The sequence below is a fragment of the Saccopteryx bilineata genome, chromosome 3, assembly GCF_036850765.1.
Source record: "Saccopteryx bilineata isolate mSacBil1 chromosome 3, mSacBil1_pri_phased_curated, whole genome shotgun sequence".
NCBI classification, from domain to species: domain Eukaryota; kingdom Metazoa; phylum Chordata; class Mammalia; order Chiroptera; family Emballonuridae; genus Saccopteryx; species Saccopteryx bilineata.
This window is the reverse complement of record NC_089492.1, coordinates 152,041,701-152,056,902: the sequence shown is the minus strand read 5'-3', so window position 1 is coordinate 152,056,902 and position 15,202 is coordinate 152,041,701. Positions and strand designations below refer to the sequence as shown.

Below are 15,202 nucleotides of genomic sequence, written 5' to 3'. Positions count from 1 at the left end.
CGATACAGCCAAAACAATCCTGAGAAGAAAAAAAAAATGAAGCCAGAGGTATCACACTACCTGACTTCAAATTATACTATAAAGTCACGATAATCAAAACAGCATAATATTGGCAGAAAAACAGACATACAGACCAATGAAACAGAATTGAAAGCCCACAAATAAAACCACATCTATATGGACAAATAATCTTTGACAAAGGAGCCAAGAACACATAATGGAGAAAAGAAAGCTTCTTTAATAAATGGTGCTGGGGAAAATGGAAAGGCACATGCAAAAGAATGAAACCTGACTACACCTTTCCCTCATTCACAAAAATTAATTCAAAATATATCAAATACCTAAATATAAGATCTGAAATACATAGAAGAAAACATAGGTACTAAACTTATGGACCTTGGCCATAGAGAACATTTTTAGAATTTGACCCCAAAGGCAAAGGAAGTAAAGGCAACAATAAATGAATGGGACTATATTTAACTAAAAAGCTTCTTCACAGCAAAAAAAACTGATAACAAAACAAAATGGCAACCAACCAAATGGGAGAAGATATTCAACAAAAAAAGCTCTGATAAGGGATTAATATCCAAAATATGAATAAAGAACTCACAAAGCTCAACAACAAGCAAACAATCCAATTAAAAAATGGGGAGAGGACCTGAACAGACACTTCTCCCAAGACGACATAAAAATGGACATATGAAAAGATGCCCATCTCGCTAGCTATTCAAGAAATGCAAATCAAAACTACCATGAGATACCACCTCACACCTATTAGATTGGCTGTTATCAACAAGACAGGTAGTAACAAGTGTTGGAGAGGCTGTGAAGAAAAAGGAACCTTCATGCACTGCTGATGGGAATGTAAACTGGTACAGCCATTATGGAAGAAAGTATGGTGGTTCCTCAAAAAACTAAGAATAGAACTACCATATGACCCAGCAATCCCTCTACTGGGCATATACCCAAAAAGCTCAAAAACACTGGTACACAAAGACACATGCAGCCTCATGTTCATAGCAGCGTTATTCACAGTGGCCAAGATATGGAAACAACCAAAGTGTCCCTCAATAGGGGATTGCATAAAGATGTGGTACATATATACAATGGAATACTACTCAGTCATAAAAAATGATGACATATTACCATTTACAACAACATGAATGGACCTTGAAAATATTATAAGTGAAATAAGTACATCAGAAAACCTAAGAACTGTATGATTTCACACATAGGTGGTATATAAAACTGAGACTCATGGACATAGATAAAAGTAAAGTGGGTAGCAGGAAGAGGGGGTAGAGGGAGCAAAGTAAAGAGAGACAAATATACAGTGACAGAAAATGACTTGATTTTGGGAGATGGGCACCAACTCAATCAAAGTTCAAATGCTATAGAGATATTCACTTGAAACCGATGTACTCTTCTTATTGATCAATGTCACCCCATTAAATTTAATTTATAAATAAAGAAAATAAAAATAAAAATAAAAATAAAACCCATAAAATCGGGATGTCAAAGGGGCACAGGAACCAACTGAAAGAACTCCCGAGAGCCGATTTCTGGTGGGCTGTGTGGTCGCGTCCCACCGGACTGGGCGAGGGTGGAGATGGCTTGCCCCGCAGCGAGATCCCAGCGGACCAGGACAGGTTTATTTGTATATATCCTGCTTATTTAAATAACAAGAAGACCATCGCGGAGGGCAGGCGAATCCCCCTAAGTAAGGTAAATCAGTAATGTTGTACGTAGCAGAAATGATTCCTAAACTAAAAACAAGAACACAAAAAACAGGAGGTGGTGGCCAAAGTCTTCAACAAGGAGAGGGAAGTAAATAAGGGAAAGGAAAGAAGAAAAAGTGACCTGGTATGAGAATCAAGTATGTGGTACTACTGTAAGAGACACGAATGGAGGCTTCTGATTTGTATCTGAGAGAAATGGAATCTTTTTGTATCATTTTACCGAACTATGAACATTTATGCCTCCCAGCTTCAGTATCAGGGTTCACAATGAAATTTACACCAGAAGTTTGCATCTAGTTCTTTTGCAGTATAAAAGAAATATATTTTTTACCTTTTCAATGCAGTTTTTGTGGAAGAAAGAAGCTTATTTTTAAATGGACAATGGACTTTACCAGAAGTTACTTGAAATCCTATATCTGGCCTCTATGTAAACTTGTTCAGATAAATGGGTTTAGTAAGATTTGAAACACATTTTGTTCACTTTTTTTTTAACATTTTGTTCACTTTTAAGTTAATGAAATAAAATTTGAAACTGAAAAAAAAAAAGAACTCCCAATGACACAAACTGAGCAACGAAATTAACAACCTGGTACTGGATTAGAACCCAAAGTACAAAATAAATATCCATGAGCCCATCTTGACATAAATGACTAAATAAACACATACATGGAGAAGAGGCAAATGTCCCATATAAAAGAATTCCAAATTTATGTAAATACCACTGTCCTTTCAAAGAGGTGAACTCTAGCTCCCATCATGGCCAAAGAGAACACTACAGGGGAGGTAGGGAGAGTAACTTTACAGTAGATCAACGTGACAAACACCACCTCAACCAGGTGATCAAGGTCAACATTAACTAGGACAGTCATTTTGACAGTATTTAACCATGATGTGACCAGAAGAGCACTTCATATGTGTTGTCTTCCTCCCCAAAACCCATAATCTCAGTATAATCATGAGAAAAACATCAGACAAATCCAAAATGAAGGGCATTCTATACACATATGAACATTATTCCTCAAAACTGTAAAGGTCATTAAAGACAAGGAAAGTCTGAGAAACTCTCACAACCAAGAGAAAAGAAAATGACTAAATGTAATGTGGTATCCTGGATAGGATCCTGGGACAGAAAAAGGACATTAGATTAAAAAAACAAAAACAAAAACAAAAACAAAATGAAGGCAACCTAAATATATGGACTTTAGTTAATAATGCAACACTTGTGCCCTGGCCAGATAGCTCCCTTGGTTGGAGCATCAGCCCAAAGTGCAGAGGTTGCCATTCAATCCCTGGTCAGGGCACATACAGGAGCAGATTGATTTTCCTGTCTCTCTCTCTCTCTCTTCCTCTCTGGCTAAAATCAATAAATAAAATTTTTTTTAAAATGCACCTGATCAGGTGGTAGCACAGTGGATAGTGTATTGGCCTGGGATGCTGAGGACCCAGGTTCAAAACCCCAAGGTCACTGGCTTGGAGCATGATTTCATCCGGCTTGACCACAAGGTCACCTACTTGAACATGGGACCATAGACATGAGCCGATGGCCACTGTTTTGAGCCCAAAGGTCGCTGACTTGAGCCCAAAGGTCGCTGGCTTGAAGCCCAAGGTTGCTGACTTGAGTAAGGAGTCACTGGCTCACCGGGAGCACTCTGGTCAAGGCATGTATGAGAAGCAATCAATAAACAACTAAGGTGCCGCAACTGAGTTGATGCTTCTCATCTCTCTCCCTTCCTGTCTGTCTGTCCCTCTATCGAAAGAAGAGAAAGAAAGAAAGAAAGAAAGAAAGAAAGAAAGAAAGAAAGAAAGAGGAAAAGAAAGGAAAGGAAAAGAAAAGAGAAGAGAAAAAAGAAAAGAAAAAAGAAAAGGCAGGCACCACTTGTGCCAGGATAATGTCAGATGTTAACAACATGGGAGGTTGGTAGGAGGGACAATATAGGGGAACTCTGTACTATCTTTGTAACTTTTCCGTAAACATGAAACTATTCCAAAATTTAAAAGTTTATTTAAAAATAATCTTAGCTCTGAATCTACTAGCCTTTATTTATTTTTCTAAGATCAAGAATGAAAACCTATACTTTATCCCCCAGAGAGCACTACTCAGCTACCGCTGGCCTCCGCAGGAGCCAATCCATTCCTGGGCAGCCTGGTGTTGGCTTCAGTCTCCCCTCTTGCCTACCTCCTGCTGTTGGCTAGGCTCATGGTCTCAAGGGCCCCAGGTCAGAGCCAGCAGACTCCTCCCAGCAGAGGCCATCAGGAGTGAAGCAATCAGACACTGGAGAAGTGGCTGCATTGCCATCATGCACCTAGCCTTCTAAGAACTGACCTCTATTCCTAGACTTGGATGAAATTCGGCTGTAGGAATCTAACTCCATGACCTAAAAACTCTGTGACTTGGGACTGCTTTGCCTACCCCCAAATGAAGGGCCTCTGGGCAACTCCAGGGAGCATCAGACTGTTCTAATTAGGGTTTCGCTTCTTCTGGCTCACCTGCCAGTCAATGGTTTCTACTCCTTCTTAGCCCATCAAGACAAACCCTGCTGCAGAAGGAATACACAGGCTGATACCAAAGGCGGGAAAGACTGAGGAGTGTTCCCTCTCAGAACAGAACCAAGAGCAGGAAAGAAGCAAGGGGCTGGCCTGGATAAGGATGAGGATTTCCAAACCTCCCAGACTCTGGGACCCAGAGCACTTCACAGCGCCTCTGCTGCTTCCCAAAACACCGCAGGGCCACACTGGCTTCTCAGACCGCCTGGGAGAGTGCCTGCTATGTATGCCAATTTCCGTAAAACTCGGCTTACATAATATATTAGTGAGGCTCCAGGAAAATAAGAGGTCAGTCAACGTAATTACCGTACCCCATGAAGATTCCCAGGAGAAAGAAAGAAAAAGCTAGAAATGGACTCTTTTACCATAGGGCAGAATCAGGGAAGAGAAATCTGCTGGGGACCATGGACAACAGCCTTGGTCTGCTGTGCAGATGAGGCAAGTCCTCACTAAGATATGATTCAAATGTTTAAATAACCCTGTTTCTAATTTAACTTTCTCATCAGGAGGCCTTCCTCCCCTCATTTTAATAAACAGTAACTCATTCAATAAAACCTAAATAATTTTTATGAAAAAGAGAAATATTCAATTTAGGTGGTTAGCAAACAGCAAGCACACTTTAGTTCTTTAGACAAGGTGTTTCCAGCCCCGATTTTCTCAGTTACAGATTTACCTAAAGAAAAGAGGTAACAACAAATCTCTGGATTAACCATTAAAAGAATAACAAATGAAAAAATTCCCAAAAGTCTTATTGTAAAATCAATTAATAAGATGCTTCTACTCTGAAATCAACAAACTGGAGGAACCTTCACCAGAAGAGCTACAGTGGTTTAGCCCCTGAGCAATAGCTGGCCCTAAGGAGGAACAACCAGGCATGCACTGGCTGACCTGAAGCCAGCTTACCCCAGCACCCACCCTGGGCTTTCAAGAACAGTAAACACAAAAACTTTTAAAAAAGAGGCAGAAATTATTACCATAGTTCCCTTACAGCAAGCTCGGAAAATAAAGTGGGACCCCATTCATAACCACACCTTCACTATGTTACGTGTGTAAAGTTTACACAACAAGATGGGTAGTATAGTATAAAGGTGTAGTAGCATCCTGCTTCTGCACTTGTGTGTGAGATTATAAACAAATTCCATGCTGTTACCAGGCTGCACAATTACCATATTGTAAAGACTGCATCAATATCTTCACACACATGTATTTTTTTAAACTTAAATCTAAAATATGCCTTCCAAGGAAGATAATAGTCATGCAGGCAAAGTTGAGGACCCTGTGCGGTTGTGGTCATAGTCAGAATGGTCTCTGTTAAGTGGGAAGGCTAGAACTGCACATGGAATGAGGTCATTCCCCTTTGGGTCCAGCCATCTGTCCCCAGTTGATGTGCAGCAGCTTGACTTCACTCTGCCACTGCGTGTGCATGTTGGGGGGGGGGGTGCTATAAGTAGCCACAGGGACGTTCCTGATCCCTGGCAGGACCTCAGACAGGGATGCTCCCTACAGCATTATTCATGCCATTATATAGTTTATAACAGGGGTCCCCAAACTTTTTACACAGGGGGCCAGTTCACTGTCCCTCAGACCGTTGGAGGGCCGGACTATAAAAAAAACTATGAACAAATTCCTATGCACACTGCACATATCTTATTTTAAAGTAAAAAAACAAAACAGGAATACAATATTTAAAATAAAGAACAAGTAAATTTAAATCAACAAACTGACCAATATTTCAATGGGAACTATGCTCCTCTCAATGACCACCAATGAAAGAGGTGCCCTTCCAGAAGTGCGGCGGGGGCCAGATAAATGGCCTCAAGGGGCCGCATGTGGCCCGTGGGCCGTAGTTTGGGGACCCCTGGTTTATAACATAAACTGCAAGATTTAATAGCAGCCTAAATGCTGGTCAGGGAAACAGTAAATGATGGCTTAATCACACGGTGAAATACTTACTAAACAGACATTTGAAACAGAAATCAGAAGTTTATAAGAACCTGACAAGTGAAAAAGTAAATTCTAAGATCCACCAATATAAATACATAGAAGCACACACACACACACAATGGAAAAGCTAGAAGAAAATATCAATATATTAAAACATTAACACAGCAAGTAGTATGATTTTATTTTTTATCCACAATGCCCTTCTCACGTTGCCTCCAGGCTACTTCCTCTCTCTGCACCCCCCAGATACTGCAGAAAGAGCTCCCCTCCGGAGCTGCCTCAAATGCCCTGCCCTTACCCCACCTTCTCATAGTACTCTGTGAACACCTCCTCCATCACCCTGGTCACATGAAAACTGTCACACTCCACATTGGTCCTTTAGGGCAGTGACTGGAGCTTGGTCATTCCTGTACTTCAAGGCCATTGGACATGAAGCTTTAGTGGAAGTGACAGGAAGGAGAGGGGGAGCTAGGGGAAGGCTGCACAGCCAGAGGGGAGGTAGAAGTTCAGAAGGGGTGGGCAACAGTGGCTGGGGGCAATTTCAGGAATGACCACGGGCCAGGCAGCTGAGGCATGGGCTTAGTGACACTAGATGCCCCTGCAGACAAAAGTTGTCAGAGGTGACAGTACTTCAGAGGTGGGTACCCAGTCCTCTCTAGAGAGTGGGTAACCTGGAGGTATAGAGGGCAGTGACAGGAAGTGGAGAGGATGGCACAGTTGTGAATCAAGGAGGAAGGGGGTCTGGAGCCCACTTCTGCAAAGAGATTTAGGATGTGTAGAGACAGGACTCACTCTATTTTGAGGCCTCTGGCTCTCCTAGGAGAACCAGGCATATTTCAGTTAACACAGGGAGGCAAAGGGACATCTGTAAAGGAGGGGTGAGGTAGAACCAAGCACTTCTGTAAGCAAAAGAAAAGGCTCCTGGCAGAGTGAAAAGAAGACTTCACAAGCTTGAATATAAATGCAATCCGTCTGCTGGGCACAGCCCATCTATTCACCAGACCTTGTGTGGCAGCACAGTATAGTGTGACCTTGTCCCACTGTTCATGGGGCAGGGTGCTGGCAAGAAGATGGGACAGGCCCAGGAGAGGGGAGACAGAGAGCTGGCTAGGGCTGCTATTTTTAGAGCAGGGCTCATGTCAAGGTGTTTGAAGCAGTACAGAGATGCTCAGGGCAGAGAGAAAATTCCTGAGTGAAGCCAGCTCTGCAGCAAAGGTGGACAGGGACCAGCCTATGCTCTGCTCTGGGACCGGGACAGGTCATGCTACCCAGCAGGTCAGGCAGAAGGAAGAGAAGGTAAGGGAGCATAATCCACCAGGAGTCGGCCCTTGAACTGACCCCAACCATTCTCTTACCACCTGAGGTAGCAGAGCAGCCACAAGCCCATTTTCAAGAACAGCTCTTTCTGACCATAAGCACTGTTGTAATGGAACAGAGAGAAACAAACGTCTTGCCACACACACAATCTATTAGCCAAATTAAGAAATTAAGGAGTCTTTAATTAACCGGCTGCGCGACTGCACGCAGGCTGAAGCCTTTCAAATCAATGCGGCCCCGACTGCAGTTTATAATTAGGTTTTATAGGCAGAATTACATACTGATTGAGGAATGGGGAGGAGAGAAAGCATAGCAGTAAAACAGAGCAATGAAACAAGCTTTCTTATAATGTTTATCTATAACAGTGGTCCTCAGCCCCCGGGCCGCAGACCGGTACCGGTCTGTGGGCCATTTGGTACCGGTCCTCAGAGAAAGAATAAATAACTTACATTATTTCTGTTTTATTTATACTTAAGTCTGAACGATGTTTTATTTTTTTTTAATGACCAGATTCCCTCTGTTACATCCGTCTAAGACTCACTCTTGACGCTTGTCTGGGTCACGTGATACATTTATCCATCTCACCCTAAAGGCTGGTCCGTGAAAATATTTTCTGACATTAAACCAGTCCGTGGCCCAAAAAAGGTTGGGGACCACTGATCTATAGGGTTAATTCAGGGAGAAACATTCTGAAAGCACCTGCAACTTTGCAAAGCTAGCCCAAGGCTACAGTCTGGGAAACCAACCTCAAGGCCAGGAATAGAGAGTATTTTCAGAAAAAGTAAGTTCTGCTAAAAGTCTCTTTGTTTTAGAGAAAGTAAGTTTTGCCAAAAATGATTCATGTTCAGAGCCTTTCTTTTCCACACTTCAGTATCACTAACTGAAACTCAGAATTATAAGGCAGTACTTATTTCTCATCTCACAGCACAAAAATTTATGAGGCCTGGGTCACAAAATAAAAAGAATTAAGTGGGTGGAAATAATAAAGCGTAAATTCAGGGTGATGGTAACCCCAGGGAGCAGTGAGGGCGCATGTAGCTTCAACTGTATTGGGAAGTGCCTGACCCGACCAAGCGGTGGTGCAGTGCATAGAGCATTGGCCTGGAATGCTGAGGACCCGGGTTAAAAACCCAGAGGTCACCAGCTTGAGCGCAGGCTCATCTGGCTTGAGCACAGGCTCACCAGCTTGAGCACAGGGTTGCCAGCTTGAGCATGGGATCATACACATGACCCCATGGTCGCTAGCTTGAGCCCAAAGGTCACTGGCTTGAAGCCCAAGGTCACCTGGCTTGAGCAAAGGGTTACTGACTTGACTAAAGCCTTCTCCCACCCCAGTCAAGACACATATGAGAAAGCAATCAATGAACAACTAAGGTGTTGCAACTAAGAACTGATGCTTCTCATCTCTCTTCTTTCATGTCTGTGTCTCTCACGTGCGCTAAATAATAATAAAAGAAAATTTGTATTGGGAAGTAAAGTGTCTTAAGCTAAATGGGCATTCACTGTATTATTTTTCCTCTGGTGGTTTTCATATAAAGTATCAACTAAAATGTTTTTATTATAATAAAGTACATCCAAAAATCTCTATCTGTATTATATTTTCACTTCTTTTTTTTCTTTTCAAAAAAGCAATGTAAGTATAACAAAAAACTTTTTAAGCTGATATCAAAAGCCATGCATTCCTTTTAAACAGATAATTAGGCATCTGTCATTGTGGGTCACATCCCTGATGTTAGCCACACCTGCCCACTGTCAATGACAACTTGCTGTTTGCTGGCATCTGCCCCGTGTGACAGGCTTACTGGGGAGACAACCTCATCCAGGCAGGAGGAATGACAAGTGGAGGGGCCACCTCATAGCTGCCCACAGCTGGCCCCTTTCTACCTTCCCAGAGAGACAGTTACACCTGTCTAGAGAGTTCCACCTTTCATTTTTAAGCCCCCACCAACCTGCCCTCCTTGTAGGGTCCTTACACCTGGAACCAGGCAAGACTGACATGTGACATCTGTCAAGGCCCTGCAGTGACTTGCACTGATGGTGGTCATCAGTAGCAATATAACCTGCTGTCCCCTTGAGATGCACCTTTACCCATACCCTCGAAGTCTTGGCCAAATGTGATAACAAGGGAGCTACAAGAGTAGAGGCAACAAGGGGAGGAACATTTCAGAGCACAGGAAACATTTCAGAGCAAAGGGTGCCCAATAAGGTCCCTGACATCACCGGCTGTGCCACATTTTTTAATACTGCTTTTACTTAAACTTTACAAGCTTTTAAAAGGCACAGTATTGAACTATTAAGCCACTCCAAGGTGGCAGACACGTAACAAAGGGAAAAGCAAAGGCAAAAGGCTGGGCACAAACCACAACACTCCTCACTGCAGTGGCAGGAAGGGTCTGCGGCATAGGGTGGCCCTGCCGCCCGCTCACCCTGCACAGGCTGGGGAGACAGACACAGGGCTCCAGGGAAACAAGGCAGACTGGCTGCAGTCAGTGTCCTGGCCATTCAGAGGCTGAATATGGAGTACCTCTGGCAAGACTGTTGCCCAGAAGTGAGGGAGCAAATGTATAAATGCACAGGAGCTGGTGGCCTTGCCCGTTCACTGCCTGGCACACAGAGAGCCCACTAAGCGCCACATGAGAGAGCAAGAGCCAAGGAGAGGAGTGCAGATGTGGGCCCTGCTCTCATCACTGGCAGTATAAGGAAAGCTATCAGCCAGGATGTTCCTAACAGGTCCATTCACAGGGACAATCCTTCCCACAGCAAAAACCATACTGAGCCACAAGAACACATGACAGGATGCCGGATAAAATCTGGGCAAGTCACCTGACCTCTCTGACCTTCCCTTCCCTTCTCTTCAACTGAAAATGAGCAATGACTACCTCATCAGGTAGCTGGGGTTATGAACTGCCCCGTGAAAACAGCTCAGGATGTGGATGAGCCTGCCGAGCAAGACACTCCTCTCACACTGTGAGGAGGGCAGCCTCCCCACACCCAGCCTCAGTGTCCAGGCAGCCTGAGGCTGTCCTGTGACGTAAACACAGTGTGCCTGAGTCCAGAAAAGGCAACACCTGCAAATTAAATGTGCACCCTATTTTAGCTTTAAACACACATCCTTCAGAGGCAGCAATATCTAAAATAGCACATCCCACATAAGGCAGACCAAAGGCAGCTCCTAAATGGGCTATAAAACAGACTCTGAGTTTGAGTTCCTAATAAGAGGCTGCAGGGCAGACAGCAGTTAACCACCTCCCCCTCCAGCCCACTGTTAAGATCCAGGAGTCTGAAGCTCCAAGAGCTAAATGGTTGCTTAGGTCCTCCTGACTCATATTCCACCTTGTCTACTCTGACCTCTGCTATGTAGCTCTGCTCTCACTGGGGGGCCCAAGCAGTCTGGGTCAGGGAGACCCTCAGCATCTACTCCCTCCTCCAGCTGTGGTTCCCCAGGCACAACTGGCATTCCTGGATACAAGGGCACTGGGTGGGAATGGTCGTGGGGGTGGATGCAGAAGGCGCCACCCCCCCCCCCCCCGCCAGCTCATCATACTCAAACTGTGAACTAAAGAAGAACAGTCACTAACAGAACAACTGTGACCATCACGGTCCTATTCTCTCACAAAAGGAGGACAGTTCCAATAAGACCAAGTTATATTCTGGGGACACAGGGAAGGGGAGGTGGTGGCCAGCCAGAATGGCTGGAGGTCTGCTGAAATGGAGGGCTTGGTTAATCCTCTTCTTAGGCTGTGGTCTGGTAACTCTATGTTTGCATACTTCACACAGAGAATGGCTGTAGTAAAAACACCTCTGGCATTTGGAAATGGGGCCTGGAGCAGAAACTTGCTGAGAACTGGGATACTGCTGGGGCCATGTTTCCCTAGTCCAGCCAAAACAACAAGGGTGTGCCACCACACAGCTCAGAACAAAGACCTGGGGGCACTGCGGTGGGCAGTTCAGGGAGTCAAGATGGCAGGGAGTCAGGATGGCAGGGGGTCAGGGCAGCATGTCTCGTGTCCCTGAAAAGAGGTGAAGCTTCACAGTGAGGTGTACAGGCTGGAGCCAGACCATCTGTTCCTCCTCGGCTCTGCCACACACCTGTTCACCTATTAACGGGGGGAACTGCTTAACCCTTTGCTTTTCTGTCTGCACTCTAAAATGGGCAGAACAGTCATCCAAGTCATCAGGTTGTTTCCAGAACTAGGAAGATCCTATCCCTACAGACTGTACCTGGCACACAGAAATGCTATCTAAGGGTTTGCTGCTCTGTGACCGAAGCCACCTGACACTCCCTAGGCCCTGGACTCCTTCCTACCCAATCAGAAACATGGGTCCTATAAGGATCCAGGTCAGCAAAGGGTCTAGGACCCTTGTCCCCTAGATCAAGGACAGCAGGAGGGCTCTAAGTGCCTAGAGAACACGGAAGGCTTACCACAAGAAATAAGGCTGTGAAGAAGGTCAATAAAACTACTAAAAGTACCCAATTAAAAATCTGGCTAGGAAAAGAATAGGCCAGAGGGCCTATTAGAATTTCTGGAAGACAGAAGGAGGCACTTCCATGTAATGGCACATGAGGGAAATCACCTTGGTGGCCAGAACCTCTGATGGGTGTGGACCCACTCCCCTCTGGAGCAGGGAGAGATTTCCAAGACGCCAACCCAGACCCCCCCATCCCCTGCAGTGGTTTCCTCCTCACACACACATACCTGGAGCGGCACGGTGCCCGGTGTTAGGTGCAGGTCCAGGGCCTCTGACCAAAAACCTCTAATAAGCAAGGTTAAACTTTAAGTAATCTGGCACCAAAGCAGTTCCTGTAACTTCCTATCTGAGCAAACCTGACTGATATCCCACATCTCCTCACCCAACCCCCTACTGGGACAACCTCCTCAGGAAGGGATCCCTTCACCCCACCCCCTACTGGGACAACCTCCTCAGGAAGGGATCCCCTCACCCCACCCCCCACTGGGACACCTCCTCAGGAAGAGATCCCCTCATCTCCTCAGGAAGGGATCCCCTCACCCCACCCCCCACTGGGATACCTCCTCAGGAAGGGATCCCCTCATCCCACCCCCCACTGGGACACCTCCTCAGGAAGGGATCCTCTCACTCAACCCCCACTGGGACAACCTCCTCAGGAAGGGATCCCCTCACCCAAACCCCCACTGGGACAACCTCCTCAGGAAGGGATCCTCTCACTCAACCCCCACTGGGACAACCTCCTCAGGAAGGGATCCCCTCACCCAAACCCCCACTGAGACAACCTCCTCAGGAAGGGATCCCCTCACCCCACCCCCCACTGGGACACCTCCTCAGGAAGGGATCCTCTCACTCAACCCCTCACTAGGACAACCTCCTCAGGAAGGGATCCTCTCACTCAACCCCCACTGGGACAACCTCCTCAGGAAGGGATCCCCTCATCTCCTCAGGAAGGGATCCCCTCACCCAACCCCCCACTGGGACACCTCCTCAGGAAGGGATCCTCTCACTCAACCCCCACTGGGACAACCTCCTCAGGAAGGGATCCCCTCACCCCACCCCCCACTGGGACACCTCCTCAGGAAGGGATCCTCTCACTCAACCCCCACTGGGACAACCTCCTCAGGAAGGGATCCCCTCACCCCACCCCCCACTGGGACAACTCCTCAGGAAGGGATCCTCTCACTCAACCCCCCACTGGGACAACCTCCTCAGGAAGGGATCCTCTCACTCAACCCCCACTGGGACAACCTCCTCAGGAAGGGATACCCTCATCTCCTCAGGAAGGGACCCCCTCACCCAACCCCCCACTGGGACAATCTCCTCAGTAAGCGATCCCCTCACCCTATCCCAAAATTTCCTGCCAAAACTAACCTACTAACTAAGCCTTGCTCACTAATCCTATAAAAGCTTAAACTCCCAGACCCTCAGGGTTGATGCCATTTTGGACTTAGCCTGTCTGTTTACAGATGCATAAATTTCTTATAAAAGTCATCAAGCCTGTGGGTCCTTCTTTTGGTGACCTAACTCCCAGGAGAGAGTCCCTTGACTCGAGGGCTGGAAACTGGTGTGTGTGGGGGGTGCTCACCCAGTAGTGGGATTCAAATAATTTAACAACCAGGTCTCTGCCCTAATAACCATTTTAAGTATAAAAAATGATATATTGAAAGGTAGTTTATTATTTCACGCATTTAATACTTAAATAAAAATAAAAGAGATACACAAAACTAGATTATGTTAGAAGAGTTTAAAAATGTTAATGAAAAAATATTAAATAATATCTGACAAAAAACAATAAAACTATTACAGAGGTACCTTGACACACGAGCATTTTAAATCACAAGCAATTTGAGAGACGAGCAGTCACTCGCAGGATTTTTTGCTTTAAGTCACTAGCAGATATTAGTGATTATTTGAATCACAAGCTTCCACCACCCTCTACTAGGTGGCCTGCCGAACGTTCTGAAAGAGAGGAAGAAACAAACTTCCATGGAAAGGTTTTTGTTAAAACAGCCTCTAAGTGAAAGTGAGGAAAGTGTGGAGAAAAAGCCAAAAGTCAATGAAGAAAATGACAATAATTAAGCAAAGTAAAAACATAGCAATTAAGTTTAGTGACAGTTACATACCACATGTAATATGTTAGTTAAATTTTGCAATTAAATGTAGCATTAATGTGTAGAGAGTAAATTAAGCGATAGCACACAAAATGAAAACCTCCTCTGCCAGCATCTTTGCCTGACCTTGAAGGTAAATTACACTTCATAAACCAGTTTATTTCTTTACATTCTCTCTTCTTATGTGTATATATATATGTGTGTGTGTGTGTGTGTGTATTTGTTATTCATAAAGTACATTTTCTTATTTAAAAGCATATAAAACAAAACATTCGTGTGGTTTTTGGGGACCAGAACGGATTAACTGCATTCCTATTAATTTAAATGGGGAAATTCGATTTGACACATGAGCAAATTGAGTCACAAGCTCGGCCATGAAACGAATGAAACTTGTGTGTCAAGGTACCACTGTTATTTAAGATATTTTCATATTGCTCCTTGATTGGCATCCTCACTTGCAATTTTTTTTTACCTATGGACAAAATAAACATTACTACAGGTACTTAGAATACGCTGTTGCGCAGATGAATGTTAAAAAAGAGTAAGGAATGTAAATTTGTGATTTCCACATGGGGCGGCTGTCCAGGCACCTACCTTAGAGAGAACCCTGATCACAAGTGCCATTTTAAGAACTGGTTTACCAGCCCTGGCCGGTTGGCTCAGCGGTAGAGCGTCGGCCCGGCGTGCAGGAGTCCCAGGTTCGATTCCCGGCCAGTGCACACAGGAGAGGTGCCCATTTGCTTCTCCACCCCTCCCCCTCTCCTTCCTCTCTGTCTCTCTCTTCCCCTCCTGCAGCAAGGCTCCACTGGAGCAAAGATGGCCCGGGCGCTGGGGATGGCTCTGTGGCCTCTGCCCCAGGCGCTAGAGTGGCTCTGGTCACGACAGAGCGACGCCCCAGAGGGGCAGAGCATTGCCCCCTGGTGGGCAGAGCGTCGCCCCCTAGTGGGCGTGCCGGGTGGATCCCGGTCGGGCGCATGCGGGAGTCTGTCTGACTGTCTCTCCCTGTTTCCAGCTTCAGAAAAATACAAAAAGAAAAAAAAGAAAAAGAAAAAAAAAGAAGAGAAGAGAAACATGGGC

At 45.3% G+C, this 15,202-nt stretch overlaps 1 protein-coding gene and 1 pseudogene across 9 annotated transcripts in view; one reads left to right on the top strand and one right to left on the bottom strand.

The window, feature by feature from the left end:
• INPP4A (inositol polyphosphate-4-phosphatase type I A) overlaps nt 1–15,202 on the bottom strand; it is a 128,971-nt gene that overhangs the window by 75,496 nt on the left and 38,273 nt on the right. The gene's annotated exons all lie outside the window — the stretch shown is intronic.
• On the top strand, nt 1,610–1,965 carry LOC136328867 (signal recognition particle 19 kDa protein pseudogene; annotated as a pseudogene).